Source organism: Drosophila yakuba, chromosome 2R (genome assembly GCF_016746365.2).
Source record: "Drosophila yakuba strain Tai18E2 chromosome 2R, Prin_Dyak_Tai18E2_2.1, whole genome shotgun sequence".
NCBI lineage: Eukaryota > Metazoa > Arthropoda > Insecta > Diptera > Drosophilidae > Drosophila > Drosophila yakuba.
The window spans coordinates 8,677,037-8,691,127 of NC_052528.2; the positions used below are offsets into that span (position 1 = coordinate 8,677,037).

The 14,091-nt window shown below is 39.2% G+C and overlaps 1 protein-coding gene and 1 long non-coding RNA gene across 12 annotated transcripts in view; one reads left to right on the forward strand and one right to left on the reverse strand.

The window, feature by feature from the left end:
- Window positions 1-14,091, forward strand: part of LOC6529747 (tyrosine-protein phosphatase Lar) — a 111,701-nt gene that overhangs the window by 4,785 nt on the left and 92,825 nt on the right. For all 11 annotated transcript variants that reach the window (XM_039373364.1, XM_039373365.1, XM_039373360.1 and 8 more), the window contains exon 2: window positions 9,427-9,499. The gene's annotated coding sequence lies outside the window, so the exon portion shown is untranslated. The remainder of the gene's footprint in view (window positions 1-9,426; window positions 9,500-14,091) is intronic.
- On the reverse strand, window positions 9,258-13,929 carry LOC26535392. Its single transcript, XR_001454198.3, has 3 exons — window positions 13,262-13,929; window positions 12,217-12,310; window positions 9,258-9,335 (listed from the first exon to the last, which is right to left on the reverse strand). It is a non-coding gene; the product is annotated as an uncharacterized LOC26535392 (long non-coding RNA).

The window sequence follows — 14,091 nt, forward strand, 5'->3', positions numbered from 1 at the left end:
GGCGGCTCGAGCTCTTCCCCTCCTCCACCCCTCCGCTTCTCGATGCTCCTGTCTCCCCGATGATTTTCCACAGCACACTTTTATGCTGATTGAGTGCGGCTTATCTGCGCTGCCATATGCCATTTGCTATATGGTATATGGTTTATTCTGGATGTGAGGGAGTGCGGTAAACCCGACTGAGTTATGACATAACTCAAGCGATGGTCGTTTATGTCAATTGTAAGCAAATCAGCGCTCGAGCATTATCCATAAAAAAATGGAGAGCGAACATAAGAAGGCAACCGTAGCGAAAACCGAGACAAATGTCATTATTAAAATGGGCATAAAAATAACAAATGACATATGTACGAATGTGGAGCGAGGGTGGATCGAAGACTGTTCTACTTAAATGCCTATTTTCTACCTAAATTAAAATTGCATTGACAAACAACACTTGCTTAAAATACTTGTGGGTAAAGCACTCTTGAACCTCTTGAATTGCTCTCAAAAATGTTTCAAAACGCACCAAACCAAGCAGTTGCACAACAAACCCGTTAAGTTTTGAGTTTGTTTTTTTGATACCATCCCTCGCATTTTGATGGTCAGACGCATCCTTTAAGCAATAAAATACCAAGCTAAAAGCCCTTCAAAATGACACAGAGAGTTGTTTGTTGCTTTGTAGCTGGTAGCTGATGGCGCTGCTCCTGCTGCTGTTGCTTCGTTCGGGCAAGTGCTATAAATTTGAAGTATTAAAACAGATATCGAATGGATTATTTTAAATATATGACCGGCCATATATTCGAGGCAGACATACCATTTCATACAAAACCCGCAGACGCCAAGCCGGCCACCGAAAAACTGCAGCTTGTGGTAAAAGCAGGCGAAGGCCCATTGATGCTGGTGCAGCCAAGGCGAACCGAATCGCAATTAGCCTGCTGCAAGTGCCTCCCACACGTAAAGATAGCGAGGACTCTACACACTTCGTCCACTTCCACTCCAACCCACACTCTCCACCTCACCCACACCCCACATATCGTTATCCTAGCCGAGTGTTGCTACAAATTTCCATCAGCAGCAGCAGGACGATCTCCGCACACCCTCAACTTCCTCAACTTCCTCCTCTTCATCCGCATCCGCATTAGCATTGCCAACTCTCGAAGCATCACAGCTGGCATTTTCCGCTGCGTAATCCTTTTATTAATCCCTTGGCTTGGTCTAAAATCCTTTACACTGCTGTTGGCACTTTTGCAAATCATGAAAAAGAAACCGCAAGCTTAAGGAAAATGTGTAGTACAAGTGCAGCCTGTGGGCTCGACTATTTTATGCGCAGGTTTTTTTCCTGAAGCGATTGTTCGGTTCGGTTTACGGGGTACCATATATTATTCCAAAGCCCATCTATATGATATGATATGATCTATGTGCTTAAATTAAATCAAAGACGCTATAAACAGGGTTTGTCTCTTGGGCTTAGTATTCCCGTGATGCCCTCTGATTGTTCATAGAGAATAAGCAGCAAACCTAGGCAAATCTCGCTGGCCACTTGACTAAAACTGCCCTGCTTAATTTTCAAAAATTGCAATGCTTAGCGTAAATTAAAAATTAATTGGCCACGGGTAGATATCCTTCACCCTCAGCAGTGCTTCATTCCCCGATGTAAATCCCTTACCCCTTTTTCGCCCCAGATTGTGAGGGAATATTTATGCTCGACGTGTAATTTGTGTTGATTATTTTGCCTTGTTTGTTGTTACTGCCGAGAGGAGCAGCTGCGCGTCCCGGCCAAGTGCTAAAAAGTATTACGCATTTCTCGGCGTATGGTTTTTTAATAAAGCGAATTAATCAGGGTCTCGCCGGCAACTCGCCGGCAACAGGGAGTCCAGAAGCTGGAGACCGAGACGGAGACTTCGTGGAGTCCCTTTTCCCAACTAGCCCCTTTCATCTTGGCAAGCGCGTTCAACATTAAATATTCAAAATGCACTTAACGAAGCATAGCGCGTAAACCGATAGCCGAGTTGGGCCAGAACTCCAATGCGCTAAAAACCCTTTTTAATGCTATTGGCACAAGGTGCTACGTGAGTATCGCTCCAAGGCGTCCCGACTGACAGAGGTTAGACTGAGATTGACCACGATGATGAGTATTTTACACTTCTCAATTTTTTTTTATTAGGAAAAGCAAATATACACTTTAAAGTTATTTATTGAAGTTTCTATTATAATTTTACACCATCTTTTATTTATACAGTATATTAGCTTAGTACTTGAAAACTAATCAAACAGAATTCTAAAATTTAATTCTTTTTTTCGATGGAAAAATGCTTTTCCACTTAGGTAAGGACATTTTGGAGTCCACATAAGCCAGACACTCTCGCGTCGTCTCCTGTCGACGTTTTCTGTTTTTTGTCAAAAATATTGTAAAATCTTTTTGAGTTCGCGGCACTTTATCAACATTAGCGTTTCTTGTTGCCTTTTCAACGACGTTGTTATTGCTGTTGGGTTTGGCTGCTGATGCCTTTTTTACGCACCACGGGCAACGGGGTTTTGGCCAGGCTAATTCAATTAGCTTGACTTTGCCACTTAAGCTTTGCCTTTTAATAATAAGCAGACGGTTAAGTACTTTACTAAGCAGGGCAGGGCCAACCAGAACCACGGCTTGTGGGGTCGGGAACACGTTTAAATTACAAACCGGGCAGGGTGGGGATTGAGCAATTTAGTGCTTTTAACCTATCGGTTAATTCAAGAGTTGACTCGTAAATCATGAGCGCAAAAAGAAAAGCGAGTTTGGATGATGGGGAGTGTGTTAAATGTCAATAAAAGGCAGGCCAGCTCCTGCTGAGTATAAATGTCAGAGTCAACATGTCGTATGCGCAATAAATGTCATCAGTCGTGTGTTTCTGTGTATGTGCGGCTGCGTGTGTGTGTTTGTTTGTGTGTGTGTGTGTGTTTGGGCGCATGCTAAGTGGGCGTCATATTCCATTTGCTTGTGCAATTGCACATAAATCAAATAAACAACTCAATTGAAATGTTAGAGCACTAATTTCATAATTATATTGTCATAGCCATTATCCTTCATACATCCATTGTATCCTGCCAGAGTGTTTATGAGTGTGTGCGTGTGGGTGTGTGTGTACGAGAGGGAGAGAGTGAGAGAGAGAGTAAGCAAGGCAAACAAAGGCGTAGCATACTTTTCCGGGCACCGTCCGCCACGTTTCAACCTTTAGCTTAATGAGTAAATCGTAAACTAATTGCAAGATAATTAATTTTAATTATTTGTATATTTTACTTGTATTTCTTGGCAACTCCCTTCCCCGTTCCCCATCCACCCAAATGGCATAATCAGGCGGGAGGCCAGAAAAAGCGGAACCAGCGAAACCATTAAAAGCACATTAGCTTGTTAAGCGATGGTTCACCTCTTCTTCATCGCAATTCCCCGCGGACGCCGACGAAAATTTCGTTCATAACTTGGCCAACACACGTGCAACTTTCACCTCTGTTTGTTGTCCTTCCCTTGTTCATACATCATTATCATTAAAGCGTTAAATTGTTCTGTTGTCTTAGTATACGTATTATGTATAAATTTCCTTGTGTTAGTTGGAGTTTTGGAAGTTCCACGTTCAACCGGATCGAAACGAAACGACTCTCATAATTATGTTTGATGATTTGGGGGCTTATAATTGTGGGTTTGCTGGATGGACTATCGTATTTCTAGTAAACTGCCATGGGAATTTATGATTATATTTAATGATGAATCTAGTTTTGTATTAAATAATTTTGTTTATTCTGCCATATACAATTACACTTCTGAAACTATAAAGTTTTTGAATAGTAGAAATTTGAGTATTATATGGTAAAATGTGTAATTATAAAACAAAATTCTAAGCAGCAAAAAATATAAATAAAATATAAAATATAAAAATTTTGACCCAGCTGCTTTTACCAAAGTAGAAACCAAAACATTCCTACTGATAACCTTTGGAAAATTCCGCACTCGTACTGCCAAAAAACAGAAAGGAAAATTAAGCCCTCGGTAAAAGGAGAAACTTTCTGGTTACGTTTGTAATTTTTCTTGTCATTCGCCTGGGCTTTTCCGTCCTTCAGATGTGCTGTTGATGTACAGTTACAAGTTTTCGTATATATGTGCCATACTTTGTATATGTCAGCATTAAATATTCATGATGCACTCGGCGGAGGGGCAGCATACATACAGGGGGCCCAGGATACAGGATAACGTAACATCTTCATACGCAGAAACGACGGCTACATTTTTATGCCTAAAGCATTTCGTCTGCAAAATGTTGGCGGTAGTTTATTTATCGTTACACGCTCAGTTACGGCTAATACACACCCACACACTCTCAGTGGGAGATAGAGTCATTTGGCACTGCCATTAATGTAGCCGCTAAGTGGCTATGTCATGCTAGGCCGGTCCAACTCCCCAATATGTATCTATGGATGTAAAAAAAAGAACGAAAAACTGAACCGCATTCAAGGGGCCCCAAGATTTCCGGCTGAAAAGGGTGCGTGACTTCTGCCAACTGAGAAAAAAAAAATGACGACTGAGTGGAGGCCCTATGCATTTTTCATAAGCAATTACTAAGCAAACCCAGCGAAAGCGCGTAGGCGGCTTTTAGCCATTTGTCGCTCCCGCGTTGACTTACCAACCTAAAAAATACAAAAGTGTATAGATATATATATTAGATATACATATATAAGATATCAACAAACAGCCAAAAAATTAAATCGCACTCGTCCAACTGAATTGGCGGCTCAAGAGCGAGCCACATAATTTATGATTTCATTTTATGACAGCACACACGCAACCCTCACACTCTTCCTCGTGCTTTTGTTTCAGCCTTTTTAAGTCATTGCTTCCTATTATTTTCTTATTAAATTACATCAAATTGCTTTCACTTCAGGTCGTGTGGGTGTGGCTGTCTGTGAGTTTGCGACCCCTCAAAGTTCAAAGCGATTGACAACCTCCTCTCAAATTCCATCCCATTAAAAGATGATTTCTGTCGTATTACATTGGCGAATGTAATAAGCGTTCTGTTCTTTTTTTTATTAATTTGTGAGGACTTCTTCTTTGTGTGAATAATAAATTGTTATACTCCGCACTCGTAAACGAGAATAACCCAGGACGGAAAACTCTGGGTTCTAAACGAAAATATTTTCAATGAGGAAAGAAAAGATAATATTCAGTCAAACAGTTGAACTATTGGTTCAAACAACAACATTGGTTTACTCCTAGCTTTAAGTCCTCGTAGCAAGCGTAGATCTGATTGATTCGTCCCTTTCAACTGTCCAACTGTCCGGCTAACCAGCAAGTCGTGCAGGACACATTGTGCGAAGTTATCAAGAGGCGCAGCAACACATTGCCAAATTACGACTTGATTATCTCGCCCAGCCATCACTAAACAAAAGGCAACAATTATCTTAATGTCAGGTGCAAGAAATTAATGTCCTGTAAGCACATTTCAACACAATATAACTAACGAAGACTGGGACCATGACTGCGTCTATGAGTATAACGATGTCATCGCACTTAATCTCCGATAAAGGCGTGCGTCCTTTGTCCTCCGTTTCATGTCCTTCCATAGGCGCAGAGAAGCGAGCAGCAAGTGAACAACGAAATATAGATTAGAGAAAAGGTACCGACAAATCGCTGCCAGTCTGCCAGTGTGTCCTAGTTCCACTGGCTTCAAATGCCTCAAACCCATTACAAGTCCTTCCTTTATTTTTTGCTACCTTTTCTACGCTTCCTTGTCGTTGGGTGTCATCTATTTGTATTTTTATGTGCTTACTGTCAACGCAATAATTGACTAACATTGTGTTTCCTCTGGGTTAGTAAGCAGTGAGTGCTTTAAGTTGGCCAGGCAGGTGGGTAGCTGTTGACATCTCAGGTAAAAGGAAAAGTAAGTGCCAGGAAACCGGAAAGGTTTTAACTTACAAAGATGGCTGTCCTTATGGAATTTGAACGTACCAATGCGGCAGTCACTTCCAGCTACTATGAATGGGTTTTCAATACAAGTCTCTACGCTTAGGGTTCACAAAACGCAGATACACAATGAGCTTTTTGGAATACGTAGTACTCAGTACTTAAGATTACTTACCTGATTATTGATAGGCTTAATTCGAAGTAGCCTTTGAAATGGATTTGTCTTAATAGTGCTCTGCTTAAGTCCACTAACTCTTTGGCAATACCCTCGGAACCCAATATATTTCCTTCAGACTTTTTATGACTTAAATGCGGGCAAACTTTTAGGCTTTATGCGTTTCCAATGCATTGGGCTGAGGCAATATACAACAGGAATCGGCGAAGCTTTTACGAGCTACGAGCTCACCAGAGAAGTCCACCTGTTCAGCATACAAAACTAGGAATCGTTTCCCTCCTGACTACCCTATCATATACATATCCATACTGGCGACCAATTTCTGGTGCGTGGTGAAACCAATTTCCGTGGCGTAGCACTTACTGCTATTTTGGTAATATGACCATTTTATGGCTCACGCATGTGTAGGCGTTTTGGGAACGAGGAGGTGCTAAAGCTAAACACGTACTACAGGGATACGCAGTCATCTGCGATGGAGGATGGGCAGATGAAATATGTGCACAGCAGCAGCGCAGCACCTGCTTTTTTAATGAAACAATCTCTGCAAATATGATATTTTGTATCCAAACATGCAAAATATTGTTGAGCGCCTAAAAAAAAGCAGGAACGTCGAGAAGCGCACTCATCATAAAAATAAATAAGCTAGGGCTCATGCTGAGCCTTTTTCTGAGGACAAGAAACGGTGGAATACCTGTGCTCTACCCAAAAAAATGAATAAATAAACAAATATTTGCGCTGGCAATAAGTCGAGTTAAAAAAGTAAACTGTACTGTACTCTTCAGACAACGAATTCCCTGGAATTTCAATAGACTAAGAACTGTTTTAAAGGTATACTCTACTATGGAAAATTTTCGTTTACCTAATAATAAGACATCGTTAAAAACTTGGGGAATTCCTTTTTCTCAAATAAGAAGTCAACTGAGCACAAAGCACTTAAAGTTAAAAGACTCCCATTTTTAAAACACCAAAACCTTTGTTTGTCAGCTGAATCTAAAAATGAACCCATTTTTGTAGGTATGTTTTTGTCATTTTAATTTACAAGCATCCAGCCAAAAGAAGGAACTTTGTCACTTCGTGTGCTGGCACCCAATACTCGTTTGGGATATTGTATATCAATAATTCAATATTTATTTTCATTTTTCTCGCAATTTTCGGTTTCTTATTTTCAGCTCAGATGAAAGTCGTAACGAGGAAATTTAATCTTTTTTTACGTCGCTTTTTTGTATCTTCACCTCCTGGCAATTCACTTCCACGTGCTTTTTCCCATTCTCCCAAACAGATACGGCAATATTTTGTGTTTTCGTGGAAGGAGTCCAAACCCAATTAGTTGACGATGGCGACGTTGATATCTGACATCTCAGTAAGGGGAACTGAGTAGACCTCCTCAAACCAGTCACCAATCGAAAATCATAGCCTCAAATTGTACAAAATGTATTTGCCAAATAAAGTTTATATAAATAATGGTCATCTATACTCTTCATTAACTTGGGTTTCCGTTCCTGGAAATGGATAATCAAATGAAGTACTAATGTGAAAGAAAACTACATTGTGTTTTTCATTATCTGCAAAAACTGTGGCTTTGCTATTTTTGAGCTTTTTGGCAGATTTCCTCTTATTTCTTAATTTGGGTAAATAGTGAACATTTGATTCAGGTGTGCCTTAAATTTAAAATTAGAAAATTAACCTTACTTGGGTTTGTATTCATCAACATTTTTATAACATACGTTTAGATGTGTCCAAATTTTGAATTTATTTAACTTACATTACTTAGGATTGAAGTCATCAACTTTATTTAATAAGTCCAAACATAGTGATTACTCGTTATAACTTTTTAATTTTGTGTAAAAATGGTTGCATTTTAACAATTCTTATCGGAGCTATCTCCCTGTCCATCTGCCCCCCACAAATCCATATGGAACGTCGAACATCGAGCGCTTTTCGCCCACCCCACTAATTACAATTTGGAGCCCTGATATTTCTCAAGCTTTTCTCTTTGGTCATTTGCACACTTTACATGGGACCATGTCTTGTAGTCCCCGAGGAGGACGACATTTGTCTGGTTGTCCACCAATGTGTCCTGCAGCCGTATTATACCGCCCAATGTTTCCGTTTCCTTCTGGGCTCTCCACCCGCTTTTCCAACAAAGCTGTCAACAAATTAACTGTGACGCTTTTGGGGAACCGGACAGGGGAATGGGGTTTTGTGAGGCTTGGATGGGCAACGAAGGATACTGTTTTCAGGGCGATTGGGCTCGACATGCTTGGCATGTTTTGTTGGCCAGTTTTAGGCGGGAATATGTGTCGTAAATTCACCAACACATTTCCCAAAGGGCTCAAAGTGCCAGCTGCCTTTGGTCACAAATATTGAACAATTAGCTCTGCTCCTGGCAAACATTTACTGGTGATTTAAATTCGTCTCCCTTATGCTTTTAGCCGGGGATTTCTTTAAATGGCTCCTAATGTATCTCGCTTTGTGTGCCCTCTTATGGAGTTCTAAAGAGCATTTGAGATTCGTTTGTGCCACCTTCGCCTTTGGGTTTGCAATTGCTGGGCTTATAAACGATATATATTTTTTGTATAAATAATTCTGGTACGTGTGGTAATGATGCCGACACGTGACAGGGTGACAACAACGTAAAGAAAAGGCGCAAAAGAAGCAAAAGGAGCGGACGGAGCGTAAAGTAGACAAAAGGCGCTGAAACCAGATATATTTTTCGGGAATATTTATTATGGCCGCCTGCAAAGGTGTATAAATTTGCATGAGAAACTGCCTTGAAGAAGGAGGAAAACCACTGCCTCATGTGGATGTCTCCTTGAGCAAGAGAGTAGCACTGCATAAACAAATAAACAAACAATACATAAATTTTTGAAACCAACTTGGATGTTGGTGGGCTACTTATGCCGAGCACGTTCTGCTGCCTTTTTGATTTTGTCCTGCTGCGCTCCTTGACTATTGTTCTTAGATTTTTTATTTTCTCCATTCGTCGGCTTGACATTGGCTTTGATAACAGTAATAATAATAATAATAAGGGCGTATAATAACAATCATTTTGTGACCCCTGAACGGTGTACACCTCAGCTCAAATCCACCCCCGTTTATTAACAAATACGATTCAGCAGTGTATTTTTATAGACTGTAGTATGTATATATATATTTTGTTTGGTTTTTTTTTTACAGAATTGCTTTATTTATGACAAAATTTATATTCATCGCAGTATTGATAGGCCATCGTCACCCTTATTCTGTAAGGATCTGCAATAATAAAACCATTTGTTAATTAGAATCATTAAAGTAGAACCATATACATTTTTTAAAATATTTTTTTCAACTATTTTGTTTACAGGTGATGCAAACAAAACGAACATTTCTGTAGAGCTAAATGGACAAAAAATAAAACAATGACTATGTTTCAACACGTAAGTAAAACTTGTAAAGCCATTTTATATTCTGATACTAATATTTAAAGAACTCTAATGTAAATTTATGTATATCACTTGTATAACTGAGACATGCGGTGTATTAATAATATTTAACTACATCGAACAAGATTAGTTAACTTCTAAAGTTTATATGTATAATAAAATAAGTGCAAACATTTGTTTCTTTGACAAAAAATTGCATATTAACACATGATATTTCCTAAATGTGGTTAAATTAAATAAATAAATAAATAAAGAAAAAATCAATTGATTACCGCAAATATCATCTAAGACTAATGATCAAAAGTTATGCTCTATCAATGAAAATACGATGACATGCTTAAATAAACCCCTTTCGTTATTTTCATAATGATTTTCACTTACGATTTTAATAAATAGAAATACTCAAGATTTCTTATCATTTTCTACCCAATAAACACAGTTTTTATGAAAAACATCAATGGTCTTCTTTTAAACTATATACGTTTACTACGTTTCTGCTATAAAGAAAAACTTTGAAAATAAATACTACTTTCTATGTATAGTGCATAATCAAAATGTTCTATTAGTTCTTTCCCCCTTTTTTTGCGTACCACTTATTGGTGGTTATTGGGAAAAAAAACTTGGTGGTTAGGTTTAACGAGCAAAAAGAGTAACCCTTCCGATAACTATTGAAGGAACATTAGTATTTTATGTCATGCGAAAGTGTTTCTTCTGGCTATCGCGATTTCATCTCTTACTCATTTGTCAGGACTTGTCAAATCCGGTCAACAACATAGCACACCCTGAGTTATTCCCAAGGAGTTTCTTTTTACCATTCCTCCTTTTTTCGATTATCAATTCGCATACGTGCCAAGGCAAGCTGGAGAAAGCTTTTCAAGTGTCTAGACTTCTGACAACTATGGAATGAATGCAGTAAACAGTTGCCTAAGAATATTTGCCTTTCACTCAAAGTGTTCAGGGAATGCGGGACGGAGTGATTTAGATTTGTTCTGAGAAAAGGACCATGTATCCCGGCTTAATTACTGCGCTTGGCCAGCATAATGGAGCGGAGAGAGGGGAAGGCCCCAATCGAACTGATTTGATTGTGGGCCGGCTCGTTTAATGCAATATTCCCCATAAAGAAGCCTTTTGTGTGTGGGTGTGTCCCTCGTATGCGGGTCCTTTCAAAAACTTTGCAAACCAGTCAGGGATATCCTTGTCTTACAGCTCTCACACACATACAAAGGCAACAAATTAAACTGTTCCTATTTGCAAATGAATTGTGCGTGGCGCAATTTCGCAGAAAACTTTCTAAGGGATAAGGCAGGATAGTAGAGGCGATTGGGATTGCGATGGTTTGCACAGGGCGCACACGTTCCTTCCGCTTGAAATAAAATAAGTAGTATAATACAGAAGGCAACTTTGCTGGCATCGGAATTGAAATGAAAGAAAAGGATTCTTGGGCCACACACAAAGAATAAAGACGGAAAGAAAAAAGACTCTTGTATCTCTGCTGATATCTCTTTGTGCGTGTCTCTGTCTTATGTGTGTGTGGGTGGACGACTTTGGGTTCTGGTGTCCTGCCTCGCAGAAACTTTTTGTGAGGGCCCAGGACCTTTCTGGCGCTTCTACGCTCAATTGCTGGTGGTTAGCCGAGCTGGTCTGCGTGTTCTGGTCGCCAGTCAATTGAAAATGAAATTGGTAAAAGTTAGCAGAAACGGGAACACAGCCAGAACCAGAATGAGAACCAAAACCGAAAACTCTTCTCCTGGCGTGTCAGTGTGTGTGTGTAATTGTGGGGGGGTATTGGGGCATCTGTTCTTTTAAGCTGGATAATGTCGGGGGAATGCAGGGCAACGTGCGGACAAGCATGCATAATGAGGCCCACGATTCTTTCACCTGGATGCGGGTTACCCCTACAAATTAATACTAAAGAGACGCGTAAAAGTATGCAACGGCAAGCAGCAGGGAACTACGTGCCTGCTGCATGGTCCTTTATCCTCGGAGCTCTTGTCTTATTTTTATTAATACTTCCCGCTATTTTACTCTTTGATCGTAAACAAAAAGTACAAAAATTTGCCCTTTTGACGCATTTTTTGTCAACGGTCACGTCCCTTTGTTTGGAATTTTTATAGATTTCAATTTTGAGTGCACTTGCTTGTTGCGTTCACAACGCACATTCCCCTTTAGTTGGTTTGCTTTGTCATTTTACGATTTATCAGCCAACGATTTGGCACACACACTTTGTAACACTGTGTGACAGATTGTTGAAGATTAGGCTTCGTGGAGTGGAGTCTCAAAGAATTTTGTGTCAGAAGGGATTAGCAAGTCGGTGGTTCTAACCCACAATTTAAACAGAAATTGTAACGTAATTATTTAGTTTGGTGTATTCGAATAGTTTAATTTGGTCTTATTAATTGTGTAAACTCTCATTTTTAATTTGTAATTTGACATTTAAAAAATAAAAAAAACTGTTTTGGTACATTAATAACTGATTGTAATGTATTTGTTTTTTTTAAATAAACTATAGCCAAACAGAAGTACTCTCAGGTCCTGAAACCTCGAAAGGTTCTGAATCGGTTTTTTTAAGCTAGTTTCCAAATGTGTGATTGTCAGATTTAAACAAATGTTTATTACATTATTATTAAACGACATGCATAAGAGCAAATGTATTCTTAATTCATTTTACATTTATAAATATAAGTTTTAAAACGGAGTCAACGTGTACTTACTTTTTGTAAAAAAAGGAATTCAACAAATTGATAATCAGTCATCATTGCAAAAAGTTACTTTGTTATCACTTTTTCTCCGCATATCTGGAAACATCTGGAAATTAAAGAAGAAAATATCTTTCGTTAAAAAAAAAGAACTTTAAAGTGTATATATGTAGGACAAAATATAAAACTATTTGACAGACACTTGTGCTTATGTTAAACTTAATGCTGTTTGTTTTTACCATTTATTTGTCTAATTTGGTTTGCTTTTGATAACTAACCATTTTTTCACATTTTTAAATTAAACTTTTTGGACCTGGAATAGGATTTGCATGCTATTGTTTTTTTTTCTGTTTTTGCCATGGCAGATACTTTTGCAAATATAATTGATATCGAACTTCATCTCCGGAATTTGCGAATATATTTAAATGTACCCCTCAAACTGACGGTCGTTGATCCAAATAAATGGGTACATGTTAATTGTTCGCCAAAAGTAAAAACAAGCAGTGGTTTTGTCCGAAATAATTAAAATCTTTTTGCAGTTCTAGCATTCTGTTTGCCATGCTTCAAACATATTTTTAGTTGTAAATGGAAATTGTGTTGTTTCTAACGAGAATTTCTGTTTGTTCTCATTTGTCAACGGTCCTAAAAAAATCACAATTATAAAGATCCAAAAGTATGCAGAAGGATATTTCCACTCTAATTGTATACTCCTATGCATTTAATAATAATAATATTTTGTGACATAATGACAAACACATTAATGTGTGCCTTGTTTATACGGGCTTTTCTTAATTTAATTATCTTGATTTTTATGCTGATCACACCCTGATTGCACTTATTGTGTTGATTTTTATTGAGTATTTCGTAGCCCCTTTACTTCGGTGGCATTATTGGCAAACGCACTCACAGAAAGCGAAATCACACATAAAATTTTATTATGACACGCCAACCACTCCTGCATCTCCCCAATTGTTTCACGTTAAAGCCGCATAAAAGTAATAAGTAAGGGAGTCGAAAACGTAACAAAAAAGAGATAATTTCTTTGTGGCGGGATACTCACATGAGCAACAAATGCAGTTCATCGTTGGATCCTCCGTTTTCTTGGTCTTTTTTGTTGTCATTTCCCAGTTTTTCCCACGGCGACTGCTGTGTCGTTTACATATCGTTTTTTGGCCCTCATCTCCTTTTTCTGGGCCACGTCGCGCTGTCTAAACGATTTACGACACTTTTGCCAACTGCCTCACGCACACATTTGCAATATTGTTTGTTTGTAAGTTTGTGTGGGTTGAGCGGGGGCGACTGTCTGTGATATTAGCATGGAACGAACACTCACACACAGATGCAGGAACAGGAGTTAACTTGGCCAAAAGGCACACGTTCGTTTTTATTATGTTAAATGTCTCCTGGGGCAGGAACATCAGCATCTGCGAGTTGTTTCCATCTGTTTGGTTGCCGTCTCTCCCTTCGCCTTTCCCCCTTTTAGTTGTCTTCTGACTTTTGCTAACTGTCACTTGGCTTGTTACATTTCACATTCACTTAGACTGCAGGATTAAAGCTGGAGCGCGCCAAAAATCAGCTATCCAGGAAAATTAGCACAGGCCGTTTCTCGCCTTTTCCTGCTCGGAACCGTTCTGGTTCGTCGTCCTGCGAAATGTCCATCGAGTAAGTCCTTTCAGCCGATTTCAGCATTCTGCCCGCCGCTCCAGTTGAAACTGACGACTGGCGAACGACGGTCAAAGTCAATGGCGGGCGTTTCGTGGACGCGATTTGCTTTTCACCTTCGTCGATGTGCTCGGTTTTCAAAACCCGAAACTTTCCGATTCAGCCACGTCAAAAGCTCATTTACCCATCTCACCAGGCTCTCTTCGAGCTAGTTCTTGCTGAGAAGGA